We start from the raw sequence: 19,492 nt of genomic DNA on the forward strand, positions 1-19,492 counted from the left end.
AAGCAAGAACAGGGCCTAGGTTTTCCTGAGCCTGCGTTTTGACCACCCAGTCTAAGATATGTAAGGCCAAAATTACAGTTATGAAATATTCTAGATCACTTGCTAAAGTCCATGAAGAAAAAAAGTGCTCAGTACTGTTGAAAATCATGCTTGAAATCAAACCATGTACCTAAAATTAGTGAGGCTTTGGGAAAAAATATAGATAGAGTACTCACTCAGAGTGCTGCAGCAAAATGAAACAAAACTGAAATTAGCATTTAAAGTTTTTGCACTGCAATATGGGTTACAGTTAGTGTGTAATCTGGGCACCCAAATATAGGGAAGAATAGCAATATTTCTCCTTACAGGATCAAAACATCGTACCTGTTTCAAAAATGTGTGTTAGGCTAATTATATACATGACATACTTGGAATTGCTGGTTAACATTCTGACAGATTCACTTTTGCACATTCATTTTTAACGAACCCATTAGAATAATTTGTTTAGGAAAGAGTACTTTTTAAAGAAAGTACTCTTTCGTCTCCAGCTAAGGGAACTGAAACAAAGTGATTCTGACTAGAAAGGGTGAGATGAGGCCATGCTGGAGCTCCACCACACCAGTGGCATTGCATGATGGATGACTTTGCCCTTGCATGCTTTACTTTCACCAAAGGAACAGGGAAACAATAATTGACGTCCTGAGGGGTTGAGAAGGGAAGTTCAGTTTGAGAAGCTGGTAAGTGACAAAGTAATAGGATACCTTTTATTGCCAGATTCCAGGGAATGGTTGGAGAGCTCGGCCCTGCAAGAGCGCAATTTGTAAGTTATCAGCAGTGCAGTTTCTGACGTGCTGTAAAAGTGTTGGGGTTTTTGTTTTGTTTTGTTTTGTTTTTTTTTTTTTTTTTTTTTTTTTTTAACCTATCTCATCAGGGTATGTTCTCTTTTTCCAGAATAAAATGAGAAATGAGATTGAGCTGAGACTTGCATCATTGCAAAACCCAAACGAAATTGGGTGAGGGACGTTCGGGATGCCTTTCTACGACGGCGGGGACGACCCACCACGGGCAGGGCAGGGCGACACCCTGGGCTGAGGGCTGGGAAGGGCGCCGGGGCCGGCTGTCGCGGAGCGCCTCGGCGCCGGTGCACGGACCTCGCCGTGTAAGCACCCAGGGCAGCGCCCCGCGGGCTCTGGGACGGGGAGCGACGCCGCGCAGGTAGCGGGGCGGCCGCGGGGCCCCTCCGCAATGCAGGGGCCGCTGCGGGCGGCGGGCAGGGCGCGGGGCGGGGCGGCGGCGAGGGGCCGGGCCGCCGCTACCGCCGCCACCGCCGCCGCGGGGCCCTGCGGGAGCGGGGCCGGGGCGGGGCCGGAGGAGGGGGGCGGGTCCCGGGGGCTCCCGGCGCGCAGGCGGCCGCGTCCCGGCGACAGCCCCGAGAGCGGCGGGGCGGGCTGAGGCGGGGACGGCGGCGGCGCGCCCTCTCTCTGCCCCTCGGCGCGGCAGCGCGTCCCGGTGCCGGCAGCTGCCGCGGCGCTCAGGTAAGGACCCTCCCGAGCCCCTCGCCGCCGCCGCCCCGTTGCGGGCGGGCGTTACCGGGCGCGCGAGCGGGCGGGGGCTCCGCACAGCCTTGGGGAGGGGGGTGCCCGTTGGAAGAAGAGGAGCAGAAAGGACGAAGCGGCCGTTGGGGGCCGTTGGGGGCGCGGGGCTGGCTCGCGGCGCCCCGGCCGGCGCGCGCTCCCTCAGGCGGGCGCGTGCTCCCTCCGAAGGCGGACCCCGGCCCGCCTTGGCGGCCGGTCGCCCCTCCGGAGCTCCCGCAGCGGTGGCGGAGGGAGGGGGCGGCTCCCCGGTAACGCCCGTTTTACCTTCGTAGGGGCAGGCGACTTTTGCCGGCCGCCTTTGAGGGTTTTGAGCATCTCTAACCTGTAAAACCCTGTGAAGGATGTCACCTTCTGTCCTCTCCTGCCCCCACCCCTAAGCTCCTCTAAAGGGATCTGTAAGGCTGAACAAAGAACATTGTGTGAGACAAGGGGGTGCGATGCTTGTAAGCGCTTTTAATTTGCATCGGGGAGGGGTGGAGGAGAAAAGAAAAATCATTCCCTCTATTGAATGGATCAGCCGCGGAGAGGAAACAACCGTGCACGGGGCGGCTGGTGACCGCAGTGAGGCGGGGGAGAACAAAGCCTTTTTATGTAAGAGAAAATGATGCAAAATGTGCCTCGCTTGAAGTGCTGCAGGTACAAGCCGTGAGGATATGCAGCTCCGCGGTTGCGCCGAACGCCAGCTACCAAATAAAGACTGCTTGCCTCAATTTGTTGCGTCTATGTTTCAGAGACTAATTACGACCTGCCATTCGAATAAGATGTGCTTTATGAAACACCTTTTGGGGAAGAAGGGGGTGTGTCGCATGCCGGGAAAGTTGCTTTCTGTACCTAAGATACCGACATCGCTTATTTCTCGATGCTAAGCAGGAACTTTAAGGCTTCCTCTGAATAAAGGTGTCTCGATTCTTTGGTGGATTTGCACATAGGCTTCCTCCTGGTATAAAACAGCAGCCTTTCACATGTAAGTGGTCATTAGCATAAAATCATGCAGTAGAATGGGATATATTTGTACATTTTTGTAAGTCTGATTTACTCTAGGCATCTACCATCCCTTTTCATAATTTGTCATATCTTTGTGGTTGTGTCAATAAATCTTTCTCCATCCTTTCTCACAAAAATCACTTGCTGTCCAGCATTTGCACTGCTCACAGTTCAGAAAACCTGCCCCTTTTGTTTTCAGAAGAGTACTTCCTTGCAAGATTGAAGCACCCATCCTTTCTGTTTCTTCCCATTTCCTCCCCAAACCTTTGGTTTCTCCCTGTGAAAGAACCTGCTTCTTTTCACCTGTGCTGGTTTAGACTTGCAGGGATGATCTAGACTACAGACCTCGTAGCCAGTGTACCCAAGCAGAGGCTCAGCTGCAGAATGTGTTTATTTTCTAGAGCTTCTCTCGCTTCCTTCCCAACTGGATGACGTGATCACAGCACCTCAGCCCTTGCCGGGAAGAGAGGGAGAATGTGCTGAGAGAGCATTACCTAGTGAAGTTACCCCTGCCATTACTTCATAGATCACTAAGAAGTGATTCACCAACAATGAGAGGATGGGCACCTTCCCTGTGTGTGCCAGAAACTATTGTCAGCTAGCGTAGAGACAGTCCAGTTAAGTCTACGGGCGGGTGTGTATTTCTGCTCGTGATGTCTGAAAGTGTGATGTGTAAGATGGAGCCCAAACTCACCCTTGTAGCACCTAGGTCTAGGAACCGCTGAATTCCTCACTGTGTGTTTCATCTCACCCATTTGCAAGACGCTGATGATGCTCTCAGTGGTGAGCAGGACCCCAGTCTTAATGTGGTACCAGTCTCCTGGAGCTCAGGCATTTACAGGTGAGGTAAACTAACACTGAAAATAACCCCCATGGCTTAGCGAGACCACTCGGTGTGGAAATGAAACCTGCAGGTGAGCCCTGGTGCAGCAGGGCTCTGCAAAGAGGGGTGATTTCTGCAGCGAGGTGTAGTGGCTTAAGTTTCTTTCTCTCCTTATCTATTACCCAAGGGACAGGATTTGGTTGATGGAACTTTACAATTTGTTGCACCCATATTGCGCGTTGCCTGTGGGTGTTTGAGAGAAGCCAAAGAGCTGTCATCCTGAGAATAAAAAGTTGCTGTTCTTTGTGTGGAGAATTTTAGCATGCTTTGAGCATGGAGGGCAGTTCATTGTGCTTATAATGCGGTTTGTTACATAAAGCAGCATTTGCACCCTTGATTTAGAGATCTGATGTAACGGTTACGGTATGTTATGTCAGTACGCACTTAGCTGTGCTCTTTAAATACGTTCTGACAATAAAGAAAAAGTTATCATTTAATGAACCCTGGAGGTGCTGTGCCTAGGCACGAGTGATCTGATCACCGGAGTCCCTAAATGAATTGCTACAGTCTGTGGGTTAAGAATTCCCCTGTTGCTAGATGTTTGGGTTTCTTTCTTTTTTTTTCTTTTGCAGAAGCATACCTTTCCTTTCAGCCTGTGTCGTGCTGATTTCTGTATGAGTTACTGTTTTCTAAACCATATACCTTGATTCGTGAGAAGAAACGTTTGCTATGTGTACTGACACCGGAGCAGGCTCTGGCCCTGTGCTTACTTAACAGTTGCCTAAGCTGTGGAAATCACTAGAAATATCTACAGAAATGGGGGGGTGAGGCCCATTGCAGACTCTGCTGGACTATTTCAGCTATCACCCCCAAATGTGGCATGTCATACGCATGTGTTGGAGACAGGTTTGTTTTCTTAAAGGGGTGGGAAGAGGGAGAAGTCAAAAAGAATTTAGGTTGTGAGGACTTTATGGTGATGGCTTTCAGAAAGTTACCTCTTCATTACTACAAGCTTGTAATGCAGCTGCAGCATCTGTGAGATCTGAAATCTGAACTGCCATGATGGGACAAATAACAATTAAGCTTAAGAAAGAGGGGCGGAAGCTCTTATGGTAGTGCTCCTCTTTAAACGGTGGGTCAGTCCAAAGACCTTACAAATCTTTCGCCTATAGCACAGGCAGTGACTGTTTTGAGGACTGATCTGGTATAACCTCTGGCTCACAGCAAAAGACAACCGCACACCCCTTGGCTTTACTGGGGTTCCCCGAGGAGGCACTCCTGTCTGCAGGATGGTTGTAGCTCACCTGAAGCCTTACTGAGAAAGGGATCAGGGAGTGTTGCAGTTAATGTGCACGTGAATGAGTAACAGCTAGAGATTTGGGAAGGTGTAATATCCAGGGGTCCTAGGACTGGGTGGCTTCCCAGGGCCCCTTCTAAACCAAATTATATGATGATTTGGATATTTTGTTTGTGCACTACCATGAAGTCCATGTGTGTACTTGATAAAGAAATAAAATTAGGCATGTGCTAATAAGTAGAATTGTACCCTAACACACAGGGATGCTTGTTTTGGTCCATCTGGATTTTTCAGTTGTTTAAACACATGCTTAATTGCCCTTGAAAGCAGGCCTTAAACACGCTTAAAAGTTAAGTATATTTTTAATGGAAAAGGGAATGTTTTTGCTGAAAAGGGAAGGAGTGAAAATTCAGGGTATTTGGGCTCAGTGCTTGAAAACCCTTGGTGATGTTTGGCGATGCCAAGTACCTCCAGAGAAAGCATGGAAATGAACAATGTCTGTGAAATCACTGCATTGCTTATCCCTCCTCCAACACACATGCACACACTAAGGGAGAGTACGGTAGGTCTTGACATGTTTAGGGCTGGTGCTTTTTTCCTCTGCTCTTTTGCTTTGTGTGCAGGTGTGCTGATTAGCAGCAGTTCTGTAGTGCATCTCAGCTAATAAAAACCAGTGTGAGAGTGATTTCCGTAGGGTGGAGCTGATTTAGAGGATTGGTACTGGAAACAGAGGTGGTTTCTTAAGCCGTCTGCTGCAGTAGGGGAAAAAGCTTTTACTTCATGGGTAGGTTTAGTCCTAGGTTATATTACTAAACTGTAGGAGGATGTTTCAAAAGGAGACTCAATGTGACATTTGTAATTGTTTTCTAGGTATTGGAGGAAACGACTGATGTATCCATGGGGTTAATTTGGATTGCTGTGACCACATGTGTTGACTGTGCTAGCTGTTAAGAAGATTTGCGGTCTTGATTGACCCATTTTACTTTAACACTAATTGTTTGCTGCTTTATTAAGGAGAAAAGATGAGCTAATGCTGTTGCTCCTTATGGTTTTACACTCACTGCTCTTTTTCCCCTGCAGCAGTCTTGCAGATGAAACTGATCTTTGTTCTTTTGTCTTGACTGGGGAGGTGGGGGGGGAGCCTGTCACAATAATTAAAAATGAAAATGAGACAACAGTCTAGAGTGCCAGTGTTTGTACTCAGTATCTAGTATCTTTGTTAGCGTGCTAGTTTGAAAGGAATTATGGTGAAAAGGTGAGTCTTGGGCAACCTCAGTAATATAAAGATTTATCAGATGTCTTTGTTTCCTGTAATCTGTGAGACAGGTTAGTGCCATTGATAGTCCTGACCAGTGTTACCGTGTACTGTTTTTCTTCTAGCCTTTTTTAAGCAGGATATTTTTCTAACTTTTTGTGGTGTAATAAGTAGTTGTTTATTGTAGCACATGGTGTCCATCTTCCAGGTAAAATATATAAATGTATCTGTATGTTCATATAGTATAAAGGAGACAATGGCCCTATTACAAGCAAGAGTGTTAAGTGGAGAAAATTGATATAACTCTGTTGAATTCATTGAATCTGTACCCGATTCGCACCATCTAGAAAAAGGCAATGCCCCTTTCAGCTCTCTCTTCTCATTATTGAAAATCTGGGGTACGTTTCCCCTTCAGAGAAATAATCAGTTTATACTTGCAAATTCTTAAGTTATGGATTCGTAGGTAGAATTCAGCCCCTCTGGCAAAATCTGCTCCATTTATAACTGACACTCATGGCTACGGGGATCTGAGGAATATTTCTTGTCTCGTGTTGGTCAAGCCCCTGGCAAGAAGTAGGAAGAGTTTTCTGTTAGTACTTCTAATACCTGTAATGCAGTTAGATCGCAGTAGCTTTCATAGACTCAACTCACTGGAGACTTACTTTTCTGATCGTGAAACTTGTCATTTTGTCCCCTGAAGGAGATTTAAACTAAATTGCAGTAACTGTTTGTAAAATTAGCTGTATGCAACCTCTGGATAAACACCATCAAAAAAACCTAACCCAAGCCAAAATCAGCAGTCCCCTTATGAGAGCTACCTTGGCAGCATTTAATTATAAGCCCTATTGATTCAATTAACCCTATGTTTTTACTTTATTTTCTGGAGAGAATGATAGGGGCTGGTTTCTGGTTTAAAACTAGAGGCTGTCAGTTCTCTTTTGAGGAACATGCGTTCTCTGTTAGAAGAGCTGCCTCCATGTGTGAAACTTGCCACTTTTCCTGAGGTTCTGATCTTGGATAAACAAGGGTAGAAAATATCTCAAAATGAGAACATAGGGTAAGAATATTATAAAGGTTCAGAGCAGAGTTAGGGTTATGCTTTTTGAATATTCCAGCCTTGGGCCAAATTTGATGCAGAGATCAAAACAGTAGAAAGTGCTGTGGACCTTCAGAAGTGCTTTATTGCTGGGCCAGAAACCCAGATCTGCTGGCTGTGAGGGCAGATTTGCATTGATTGGCCTCCTTCCCTACATAACTCAACCATGGTGTTGTCCAGGCTGTGCCCGGAGGCACCCCAACTGGGTTTGAGGCAGAGCTAAGTCTTTTTTTTTTTCTTCTCCTCATTATCTGTAGAAGGTATCTGTAGAACTTATTAAGCCAGTGCAGGCAATTGCAAGGTGCCAGATCTTAAGTGTAAGCTCCCTCTTAACCTCTGGGAAGGCTCAGAGACTGAGGAGGACTGTGAGGAAAGCCTCTTTTTTGCATTTGCTGTGAAATGGGCTGAAATTATGCATTCAGAATCTTTTAACTTCAAGGAGGGTTTAGGTCTGGATCTGAATTCTTACGTTTTGGGGCTTGTTTTAAATAACTCTTTTCGTGCCAAGTTATTCTGTTTTCTGCAGCAGCCTTTCTGTGACCACTGGGTCTGAGCAGAAAGATCTGGTCCCCTTGTAGTGAATTTGTCTGGACTCTGGACCCCAAGGCTGTACACTGTGATGCAGTGACTCCCAGTGCCGACATACACCACTTGCTAATGTTAATGTGATTCCACTGTCTGCAGGCCAATTGTAGGACAGAGTCCCCACAGCCTTTTAAAACCCCTGTCCTGTCCTTGAGCTGCTTCCATGTGATCCAGTAAGGTATGCTTGGGTACCCGTTCCTGTTCTGGCATGTGGTATCCCTCAGAAAGCAGAGCTGCTATCTTTGTTTGAGCTACTGTGGTAATGGCTTGATTAACAGCAGCTGTATGTTCCCGTGCAGGGTGTCTCACTGACAAACTCCTGTCTGCTGGTGCCTGACGTGCTTTTCAGGTGTCTCAAGCTGCTGTTTGGTGGTTGTGTTGCAGGGCGTGGTGGGTGGGCAGGCTGCGGCTCCTGCTTGCAGCACAGCCATGTTCACACGGTTAGGCATTTGCCTGCTTCCTTTAGCAATTAGAAAACGCTCAAGAAGGCTGAGGAAAAAACATCCAGGGGCTCAAAAAGGAGAGATGCAGGAGTGGAGTTGAATGATGTGCAAAGGAAATGGAGAGCAGAGCTTGCTAAAGGGGTGGTCTGGGTGTTTGGTCATTCACATCCCATCCTACTTGTTGACCTGTAGCTTGGGGTGGGAGGGAATTATACTGATTCCAGCCCTAGGCTGCTTCCTGACCCTGCCTCCCCTCAGCACTCACCCACACCTGTGTTAGAAAATGTGCAGGGAGATTTCTGAATTAAGAGAGTCAGCTCCTCCAGATTATCATCAGAGTTGTTCTTGATTTGCACTGATTCAGTCAGGGCAGAGTCTGGTTCTAAGGATGCTCTTCTCAGGCTGTCAGTGTGGTCTGAATAGACGTGGGAGTTAGTGTCTGTGTTGCTGGGAGTCCAGAGTGCCTGGCGTTTATGGCTGGGGCTAAATGTGTCTCAAACGAAAGTAGCAAGTTAGTTTTTTGTCCCCATTCCCATCTTTTCTAACATAATTGATTTGATATCCCATAAAGAAAATTTCCCCCAGGAAAATGATGAAGAAACCCATAAATCAGGAGGAAGAAAACTGTATATTTCTTTTGGTTTAGGGAGATAAAATATGTATATTTCCTGGAGTAGTAAAGGGAAAGTTGGCAAGCGTATGTGAGAGAGTAATTAAAAAAAAAAACAAACAAAAACAAACAAACCTCTCTCTGGCAGGGGGAACAGCTAATAACGTGGTTCATTCCAAAGAGCAAGGGATAGAGTGTGGTAAATAGCTTTCATTCCATGTTCTGCAAAGTTAAGCTTTTTGGGGTATAGAGGGCAGGTTGTGCTTCTGAATAAGACTTAGCAAAGTACTGAATGTAAGCGTTTCATATTATCCAGTGCTATCTGTTACAGCATATCATAAATTTTTGTCTAAGACTTTGAATAAAAGGCATTTTGTAATGTGACATTAATATCTATAATTTTATATTCCACATAGTTTGCCAAAATTAGGAGGAGTGATTTATACATAATACTTACAATCCTTTAGGTTAGATCATTTTAAGTGGCATGCTACTAGTGTTGCTTAAAACAGTGTGAGTATTTTGAATGCAAGATTAAAAATACTCCTGGATGTGCCTTTCAATATGAATAATTGAGAACTTTTTTTGTGGAATGCATTTGGAAAAAAAAAACCAAACCAGAAAGTGTCGTCAAATTACATTCACTTAGAATGACCTCTAGTACAAAACTGTTTCTGTGGGCAAAAAGACTGAATTCCATCAGGCTTTTTTTTTTTTTTTTTTACACTTCACTATTTTTGTTACACTTACAGCATCACTGGTAGCAATAAGTGGAATTAATAATATGTTGCAAAGCTTTAATTGATGATTACAGGCACTTGGAGGTTAGAAACACATTTTCTGATTTTACCATATTTGTGATATTGATTCTTCAGATGCCTGAATGATTGTCTGTTCAGATGGTAGAGCTGGCATCAGGGTGCCAGCACTGACATGCGTTATTACCTGTAATTACCAACAGGCCCAGAGTCAGTCAAGCCTTTCCCATCAGCCATCTCTGCAGCCTTTGTGTCCATTTAGGGGTTGACTTCTGGGTGTGTGCTAACTTGTGCAGGTGCTGCCAGTGTTGCTTGATGCACACCAAGCAGCTGTCATCATGGGGGGTTTCTATTATTTGGTTCATCTCGACTAAGTTGTCTTTGAAGCCCTTATCACAAGCACAGGCATTGAGACACTTGACAGTAAGTCAAGTAGTATCTCCTGAAACACCTTATGCCTTGCTTTGAAATCTCTGTATGGACTTGATTCTACTTATTGTCTTGCAGCACAACTGAATGTGTACACTGCTGTTCATGAGCGAGTAGCCCTTGATTGTGACTAATTTGGTTTAAAGATGCTGACGGTGGCAGCGTTTAATTGGTGGAGGGTGTGTGCCTTCCTGAGCCAGCAGATAAAAATGCTACTGGTTGTTTTAAGTCAGATACTCCTTTTTTTGGGGGGCGGGGTCATGAGGTCTCTGTTTTCTTCCAGTGATGGGGACAGAGCAGCGTGGTGACGGTGAAAGCTGTACTTGGAGTAAGTAACATGTTTACACTTTGCATTAAGTATTTTAGGACTGAATTTTTTTTACAGCCTGTTACAAGCAGGAGGAGGGAATAAGTACTTGGGGAAAAAAGTATTGGGCAAACCTAATGTTTTCCATACTTCAGGACACGAAGTTATGTTTACTACTAGGATCAGAAAGAACTATTTCCTTGAAGACATGGTATTGCAAGTTGGCATTATGGGTCATCCCTCTGAAATACCTCTGACTGTGGTCAGCACCAGGTGATTAGTTTTGCCCTTACTGCCCTGCCGTTCTCAGGTGAATGACAGTTCTGATGTTTCTGTCACTTGGAAGATCTGAGTCATTTGTTTCTAATTTGTTTTATATTCTCACTGAAGTAGTAAATATTTTCTGAAGGGGGAGAATTTTATTCTGTATTTCAAGTTTTTGTAAGATCAGTCCCAATGACATTGCTTATTCCAGTGTCCAATGGAGCAAGTGATCCATCAGTGTCCTGGGATGGGCAAGAGAATGAATATTTTAGATGTAGTGTGTTTTTGTGTTTTCTCTGGCAATACTTTGGTGGGTTTCCCTCACTTCTCTAAGGGTGAGGGAAGGTAAGCAAAAAATCAGGTTTCCTCCAGCGGGGGAGTGATCTCTGCATGCATTAAAAAGGCAAAAGAGAGGTCAGAGGCATGTGTTATGTTTTTATTTGAAAAACTAGTTGTGGAGACTTGTTTCAGCTTTAGTCGTTAGGTTTATTTTCAGAGTTGATGAACAGTAGGGATAGAATTTGCTTGTCCAGGATTTCCAGAGACCTTTGTGCAACAGATATAAAGAAGCAGCTGTCTCTCTGTATGCCCCTTTTCTCCCCATCCAAACATGATATAAACAGACTTTCATTTGGATTCTGTTCCCCTCATCCCTCTGCAGTTGGAAAGTCTAGTGTGTTTGTTTGCTCTACTGCCCTTACCTGCAGGCAAGGCATGATCTAGATTGAAGTGCAATCCTCTTAGATTAGTAAACAAGCCCTGCCCCATGCTTGTGTCACTAAGATGATGAGTAGCTCTTTGAAGAAAGTATTTGTGAAAATAATTTCTAGCAGAAACTTTCCTTTTAAAAGATATTAAAATATTCAAGTGGTCAAATGAGCAAGCAAGTGTGCCTCAAGAATAAAGGTGCTGTGTCTCTAGTCACTTGTTTAATATTCCCCTCTCTGTGATGGATTTAATGTGGAGCTGAACCTGAAAATCCTTCAAAACTGGCAGTGGTACTGGGCAGTTTCCCCTTCCACTGTAGCTCTGGCTACATTTAAGTGTCTCTTTCTTTCCATTTGTTGCCTTTGAATTTCGTCACTCATTTTGCATTGAAACATAGCTCTGGGCAGAACTCCACATAAGTAAGAAATCCACTATGTAGATGAAACAGTGGAAAAAAACCCTGTGATATTCTCTTGCTGGACCTTGTTTTGGAGGGAGGAGTTGCTCCTCTTCTGAGGAGCTTACAAGAGTTGTGGATCATGGGCAAGACAGCCATGGGGTGGGGTGGACAGCGCGTGCTAGCCAGTGGGGCTCTGGGCTTGTGGTGAGAGCCTCTGGCAACGTTCATCACAGGTGTGCTGTTGGTTTTGGTTTTAGCTTGTCCTGTTTGCTTAGGTCCTGACCTTCAGTAGAACTGGAGAAGCTGCTCTTGGCTTAATTCCTGAAGGGATTTTTTGGGGCAAATTTCAGCCTTGTCTTTGCAAAATCATCCTCTCTATATCCACCAATAACTTGATTAGGGACTGACATCCCCATAGGCAACATAGGCCTGGGGCACCTACAGCCTGCGCCAAGGGCTGTGGGCTGCGGGCTGCTGGGGTGGCCTGCAGGCTGTGGCTCTGCTGGGCGCTTCGTTTATGCCTAAGCCTGGGAAAGCAGGTTCCTGGCTGCTGGGGCAGGGTCGACATTTTTGCCCTGTGAGTCTGCTGAGCAGCAGCACTTGCAGTTTCTTATCCTGGCTAATTCCCAGGGACCACAGGAGCATCAGGACTGACTGTCCAGAGCTCCCCAGCACAGATTCCCTTTCCACACACTGAAAGGAGTCTCAAGACCTTCTCTCTTTGCTGTAGCAAAAATCAGTTTTCTCTACCCTGCTTGAGAAACATCAAGACAATTTTGCTATGCATGCCCACCGACCCTGGTACTTTTATATAACCACTCTGAAAAGGTTCCTGAGAACAGACTACTACAAGTGCCTAACAACATGTTTGCTGGGTTTAGCCTGAAATGTGAGATGCTTTATGCACATTAACGTTAGTGCAATAGTGGGAACCAGGAGAAGCCTTCCAGTTTGGTAGTCTGGGGTGTGGTCTCTTGGCAGCCAAGGCTTATCTCAGCTGATGCTGTGGGGGTCCTGTGCCTGATTGCTCCCATGGTGCCTGGTCCTTGCCTGACCCCGTGGGAAGCCAGCTCAGGAAGCTGAGCCGGGGCAGCGCCAGTGCTGTGCAAAAATTACTTACTTTCTACCAGTCCAGCCCTTTCAAATTCTCCAGAGCACTGGTGAAGGAGATGGGCAGGAATGTGTATCTGAGAGCTGGAAGACCTTTACCTGTCTGAAAGACAGGGTTTTTAAGGAGGCTAATGCTCCATTTTGAAAATTAGATCCTAGAGGTTAGATCCTGTGATCTCTAACCCCTAACCCTAAGCAAGACGTTGTGTAGCTCCCTAAAAGACATCATATCACACCCATTGTGAATCTTGCCTAGTACTTTTAAAATCCCTTTCTTTTAATATAAATGGGCCTGTTCTAAAAAACTGCTTTCTTACTTCTTAATTATCTTTTTTTTTTTTTTGATTGTGAGTGAAGGGCACAAGACTTAGGGTTACAGTGAAAATGTTGCACTTGGCTCCCTTCCTATTAATGGTCAGAAATACACTTGGCACAGTCTTGCTGTTAGTCATAGGGGGATATGTATGGTAATAAACGGCCCTTCTAGGCTTTCTGCTGCAGGCTCTGAATGTTGCTGTGCTGCAGCTGACTTGCAATAAAGCCCTTGCTTGTGTCTTTACCTCAGGACAGACCTTCGTTAGAAATTGCCTTCCCTGGAATTAGAGGAGGAGGAGGGATGTGTGTTGTGAGGAAAAGCTAAGCCAGGAAACACCTGGCAGCCAGATGGCCACTAGCATGCTGCATCATACCCACACCTTCATTAAGGATTACTGTGGCTGTCTCTGGGTAATAGATTTAGAGGTTTGGGGTCACAAAAAATTAGAAAATTGTAGCGAGTTGCAATTAAACCTAAGTTATTTTTAGATAACAAAGAGTTGAGCTGAAAGCTGAATTAGAGCTACTTGAAATGTTACAGCTGAAACACTATGGACGGTATTTTCTAGGCGACCAACAAAAGAGCCTGTACACTTCAGCCAGAGGCACAAAGCAGCCCAGGGTGATGGCAGGTGGGCTGGAGACAGCAGAGCTGTGAGCGACGGCAGTAATGTGGAACCGGTATTATTCTGCTACCCGAGGGCAGCTGGCATTGTGTGCTTCTCTGAATATTTATGTGTGCAACAGATAAGGGTAGGATAGGATTGTGTGGTTTGCACTGTGATTTATATAAGCTTGACTCAGTATTTCACACTAATGTTCTATCTGTATTTAATTTTGTTTTATATTTTCCCTTCAGTGCACCTGCAATCCAGAAAGGGCAAACTCCAAGGTTTTTAATTTTCAATGGAGTTATGAGAATGTCAGTAGGGAAACAGAGATTTGGGAAGAACTGTGTTAGCACAGAAACCCCTTTCTGTGTTGGTGACCAGTAGCAGCAGCAGTTGGTGGCATGTGGTGGGTCAGGAATCCAGGCTGGCCCTGTGCGAGGGCGCAGAAGTGAGCCTGAGGAAACTGTTCTCCCTCCTACATCCCCTGTACTCACCTGCCTACTCTGGCAGGTAAAAGAGGCATGGCAGTACTGATATGTATGGGTAGCTTTTGGCTGTCTCAGGGGTGCACTGAAAGATGGGAAATGCCCATGTCTTGAGGGAGTTGCTTCTGTGAGTCAGCGGCTCTTGTCTTCCAGCTCTTGCTGAATCTGGGACAGATGGATGCCATCTTGCACTGCTAACCTGCTCACTGGCCTGCTTTGAAAGGTCTTCAGGTATGTTGTGGGATTAACAAGCAAAGAATAAACTTTGCTAGTCCAGGGGCTGTGTAAACGCTGACTGCCTTCCTTACAAACACTTTGCAGCATCCGCAGGAAGTGTGAATAGGCTGTTCATTACTTCTGTTCCTCTGATGTTGATGGAATAATAAGAGCATCGCCAGCTTTTATCCTGTATATTCTTTGAGCAGGTTCTTTGCAGACAGTAATCGCTTGCCTCTTTCATATTAAAATGGTGACAAGCACAACTTGAAAACACTTATAATTGAAATATCTATTTAATTACTTGTTAGTGTTGGTATCAAAGCCCATTGTGAATTTCATGCAGTGAGTTCTGAGGAATCCACCTCAAAAAACTTGTTTTAAATATCACTTGAGTTTTTAAGGCTACTACCTGTGGGGTTGGTTCTGCAGCTGAGATCCTTGTTAAAGACAAGCTAGCTTGCGTTATGCAATAGTTGTGTTTGTATTTTTTTAAAGATGAGCCAATGACACCCTACCACCTGATATGGGGCAGCCACATGATCCACCCTTTCAAGAGAGAGTTGTTCCATATTCAAGTTGTTCAGTAAGTCTTTTCATTTTTTTTTTCTTAATTTCCCTGATTCTGAAAGGCTATATGGTATTTCTTATTTTACCTTCAGGAGAGGAAAAATAAATCTTCTCAGTTCTTGAAAGCTACTGCCCCAGGTGAGGCAGTCCTTACATTAACAGCTCGTTACCCAGAGAGGCTAGAATATCCTTTTGTTGTGCGTGGATGGTGTCTCCAACCAGAGCAAAACCCCGCAGCAGCAACTTGGAAGGAAAAGGAGCGGGAATGTGCCTGAAGGATTTACTGTGCTGTTGTTGGTTTTCCCCTGAGAGGAGCCCAGCTGCCTTGAAGCTGAAATTAAAATGTAAATCCGAAAATAGGCATAATTAGGGTACTTCCTTTAGACGATGTCTGGTGCAGGCGGCTTCAGTTTTTTGGGGTGTGCTTTTTTTTGCCTTTTTTTTAGTGAAGAAGTGTTTGAGCGGCAAATGAGGGAGGGGAAAATTAGCAATTGCACGCTGTGTTGGTGTTTTCCAGCCTCGAGAAGTTATGACAAAGAACAGAGCATGAGTTTTTTCCCCACCAGTTCTGCTGTTACTGTGTGTAAACCTGATGAGGAGTTGTACTTCTGAATATACAGAATTACTGCTCCAGTAACGCATTGGTACTAAAAGGAGCATAAGGTGCTGGTATGAATCCTGTTGTGATTTTGTATGGCATTTTGTAGAGTCGGGATGGAGAGCTCTCGGGGTGCCTCATCTCAGGGGAGGCTGCCACAGGCCTGCTGAAGTGCTAAAGACCTCTCTGAATCAGGCTGCGAGATGGCTTGCCCTTGGAGGGAATCTTTGTTTTGGCTCTGCTGGACTTTGGATTAGTCTTTGAAAGAAGCATATTTGCAGAAACATTGAAAGCAGAAAACCAGGCACAATAACCTCACTTTTGTTGGGGAGTTTGAGTTAATTGTGACACTGGGTGGAACTTGCTGGAAGCCTCACTGTGTATGAAGTGGTAGGGAGAACCGGAGCTAAGTTTTGGTTGGAATGGGCCTGGAGGAGCAGGCTGGGACTTGTTCCCAGCTGGAAGCTGAGGGCTGTGGTGTTTGTTGTTCTTCTGCAATAGGGTTTTGGCACCTGCTTTCACACAAGATCAGCTGTTGAGAATGCTGTATGTCTACATAAAGGTGCTTAGAGCTGTCTGTGTGTCTGACAACTTTGGCATATTTGCCTGATAGGTGTTTAGCTTCTCTTTATTTTTTTTTTTCCAGGAAGGCTTGTTGTGTAATTATGGAGGAGATGTTAATGATTGAATAGTTTCAAGACTCCAAACGTATACCCACTTGGTAGTATTAATTATTGTTGATAACATTACTTTGCCTAGGGAATGCAGTGAAGTACTTTACCATATTGGGGGAAGTTTGATACAGACATTCATGATCTAAAGAGATCTTAAATGGTCTTGAGTTTTATTGCTAAGGCCAGCCTACAGTTTCAAACCACGAAAAAAAAAACTTTCAGCCTGGCTTTTTAACAGTGTTATGAAGTGGTGTGTTTGCATTTAATCATGGTCCTGTACATTGATGTTTAATTTTGATGGCTCAGACACATGAATAATGTTAGAACAGCGCTTTAAAACAGCGTTTTTTTCACATTGTCTAGCTTAACACATTAAAAACTCCAAACTAGTGAGGCAGAAAACAGAGCAGATGTTTGTTTTCCTCTTTCCATACTAAAAAAGCTGTAGTTTAATTTTGGTTTTGCCATTTAGCTTTTTATGGTGACAACTGGTGAAACCATGCTGCTTGTCAGATGGAGAACTACATCTTTATAAAATGTCATTTGAGATACTGGAAAATGCTTGGCTGGGCCTATGCTGTCACTTATTCTAAGCAAATAGCTTTGATACTTTCTGTGGTCTCCTGGAGTCATATAATGGTCTACTTTAAATCCTGTATTTGTGAATCTTGTGCTGTGACTCAAGGCACTTTATTTATTTATTTAATACTTGTGGAAGAGACTGGAATAGAGCTTTCTTTCCATAAGACCCTAATCCTGAATCTGACAATTTTGTAGATAATTACTGCATTTCTGTGAAAGTTTTAAACCAATTCCTGTCCTTTACTAGAGAATTATCCCTATTTCATAATACCATCTGTTAGTTACCAAAATTCTGCAGGAATAATTTTTCTTTCCCCCCAAATACTAAGGATATCAGATTTTCTTACAGAACTGAGTTGCATCCCTGTGAAATTCCCCAAGGCTCTTCTATACTGATCTGTGTACGTGTCTTTTATTAATTTTCAGTAAACTTTCCATTGTACAACCTTACTCTTAAAAATATTTATGCATGTGCATATGTATATATGCACATATGTAACTCCACTATGCTGAATGGAACTTCTTCTACAAATACTACCAGAGTCCAATACTTGGACCATGTTAAACAGAAATAGTGCCAACAGTAGGGCCATTACTGTCAATGGGTGGGAGTTGTCACTTGGACAGTTTCCAACTGATATATATTTTATCTGCAGTCAGTGCTACTTCATTCAGTTTTGTACTGATGCACATGAATGATTGTAAGTCCTTCTGCGTACCACATTCACATGCTAGAGCAATAGCTCCTCAACGTATAGAAGGACTGTAAATAGGAAGCTTTTCCTATGACAGTAATGACTTGGTGTAATACAGTACCAAAGGAAATAAATTGTTGTAAAGGTCATCTTTGGATAGTCTGTCAAACACGGTGTGTAATAATGTATATGTAATATCTGTCAGTTCAGTGGAAAACTTTAAAATATGAAGAATGACAGAATAAACTGTGCATGTCTGTTGAAATACGAATAGTCATCTTGTAATCATCTTCATAATCAACTGACAAGAAAAGAGTTATTAAATAATCTTATTCATTTCCTGGTTTGCCCTACTTGGCATGCTGACACCTAGATGACTTCTACTTTCTATGTTGATAAGCATGCCCCTTATTCCTCTTCCCTCAGTGACTTGGTAGCATTTTTGGTTGTACAGATTGTAACTGTGAGGATCTTAAAGGGAAGAAATAGGTTTTGTTTGTCTCTTTGGGAGGCGGAAGGTTCTGTGACCTGTTTCCCATTGCAGAGGGAGAAGTTATGCAGTTGTAACTGATTGTCGAGAGGCTGATGTCAGTGGCAGTCTCAGCTTCTTGACTGACAGTTTTATTGTTCTGAAGGAAGGTAGCTGTCATGGAGGACTTCACCAGGGGCCCTGAGTAGCAGATCAGGCCTGGAATTTTGGTGCAAATTCAATAGGAGAGCAGGAATAAAGGATTGAAAAGTGATGATATGTGGCTAAGGTCGTGTCTGATTCAGTGAAAAGAAGCATGTATTATTAATTAGCATCTTCTATTGAAAAAGCTTCATAAGGCAGATTGTGTTTTGAAAGAACCCATAATCATCACTAGTATAACCTTTGACTCCTACTGAGACATTCTTTACCTAGGATCCTCAGAAGAAATAAAGGATGCCTGATTTTCAGTTAGCAAGGTTAGTACAGTACCCATTTTGTGATAAGCCCATAGCTTTCGTTTATTCTCTGCAAAGCCTGTGGGAAGGACAATAATGACTTGGATGCGATTTAGTGATTTGCAGATCTTTTTTTTTTTCTTTGTTTTTATTCATTACACCTATCGGAAATATTAAATTTGCCTTAACTTTCTAGTGCCCTCCAAGTGAGCTGCATATAGACCTTGCTAAAGATTACGTCTTAATTGCCGATGTATGGGGATTTATGAAGGGTTTCCTTGGGGATGGAGGGCAGTGTGTAACAAAAACAGTGGCCTGTCAACTTTGTAACATCTTTCTTCAAAGGGGGAAAGCGCAGATCCTTCAGTGTGTCGCCAATTATTGCGTGTGACTTTTGGGGAGGAGGAGGGAGTTTCTGACCTGCTTGGACTATGAACACAAGCAGGCAAATTAACGTAGAAATGTAAGTATGTGTGTATGCATGCACAGTGCTGGGCATTCATGTTTCTTTCCTGTATTCCACTGAAGTAGCAAGCAGAGAGAGATTTGTTTGTGCTGGGCCAGAATCTAACTGCATTGTTTCAAAGATAAGTGATATTTCTATTTACTCTTTCTTTATATGGTATTCTGTAGACCAGATAATGCAACACTTTGAGTCCAGACTGTAATCTCTGGAAATCTTGTTATGAGTGTGATAGAATTATTTTCCAGTAAAATAGCTAGCAGGCTTTATAAATCTTGATGTGTCAATGGAAGGTCACCTGCTTAAATGCCACCAATCAGGATTTACTGTTTAGGTGTAAGTGAAATCTGTGCCTGAATTACTTGTTGGCCATTACTTAATTTTTAGTTTTTGCATCGGAGTTTGATTTTTGGCATTTACCATTCAGGGCCAAAATCTGGTTTTGGGTGTTTTTTTCTAGTTGTGACTGAGGCCCTAGTCCTCTAGCGAAAACCAGGTATCTGTGGCATCAATGTATGCATGTAGGGTCCCAGCCTCTTCATTTGGGATAAAGAGGAGTCTGTGCTTGTAGGCTACGTTGCAGGGTTAGCACCTAAAGTGTGATTATTCCCTTTGCTGCTCTTTAAACAGTGCACACCCTGCTGTGGCACTGTCCTTAGAGCTTTCAACCACGTTGATGACAAGGGATCCAGAGAGGAAATGCGTGCTCGAAC

General features: G+C 44.1%; 1 protein-coding gene across 25 annotated transcripts in view; it reads left to right on the forward strand.

Moving 5' to 3' along the window:
• Positions 1 to 667: 667 nt before the first annotated feature.
• MAP2 (microtubule associated protein 2) overlaps positions 668 to 19,492 on the forward strand; it is a 238,636-nt gene continuing 219,811 nt past the window's right edge. For 7 of the 25 annotated variants that reach the window (XM_064452055.1, XM_064452060.1, XM_064452063.1 and 4 more), the window contains exon 1: positions 668 to 1,514. The gene's annotated coding sequence lies outside the window, so the exon portion shown is untranslated. The remainder of the gene's footprint in view (positions 1,515 to 19,492) is intronic. The other 18 variants (XM_064452067.1, XM_064452069.1, XM_064452068.1 and 15 more) reach the window with 5 other exon arrangements.

Source organism: Phalacrocorax carbo, chromosome 5 (genome assembly GCF_963921805.1).
Source record: "Phalacrocorax carbo chromosome 5, bPhaCar2.1, whole genome shotgun sequence".
Lineage (NCBI taxonomy): Eukaryota > Metazoa > Chordata > Aves > Suliformes > Phalacrocoracidae > Phalacrocorax > Phalacrocorax carbo.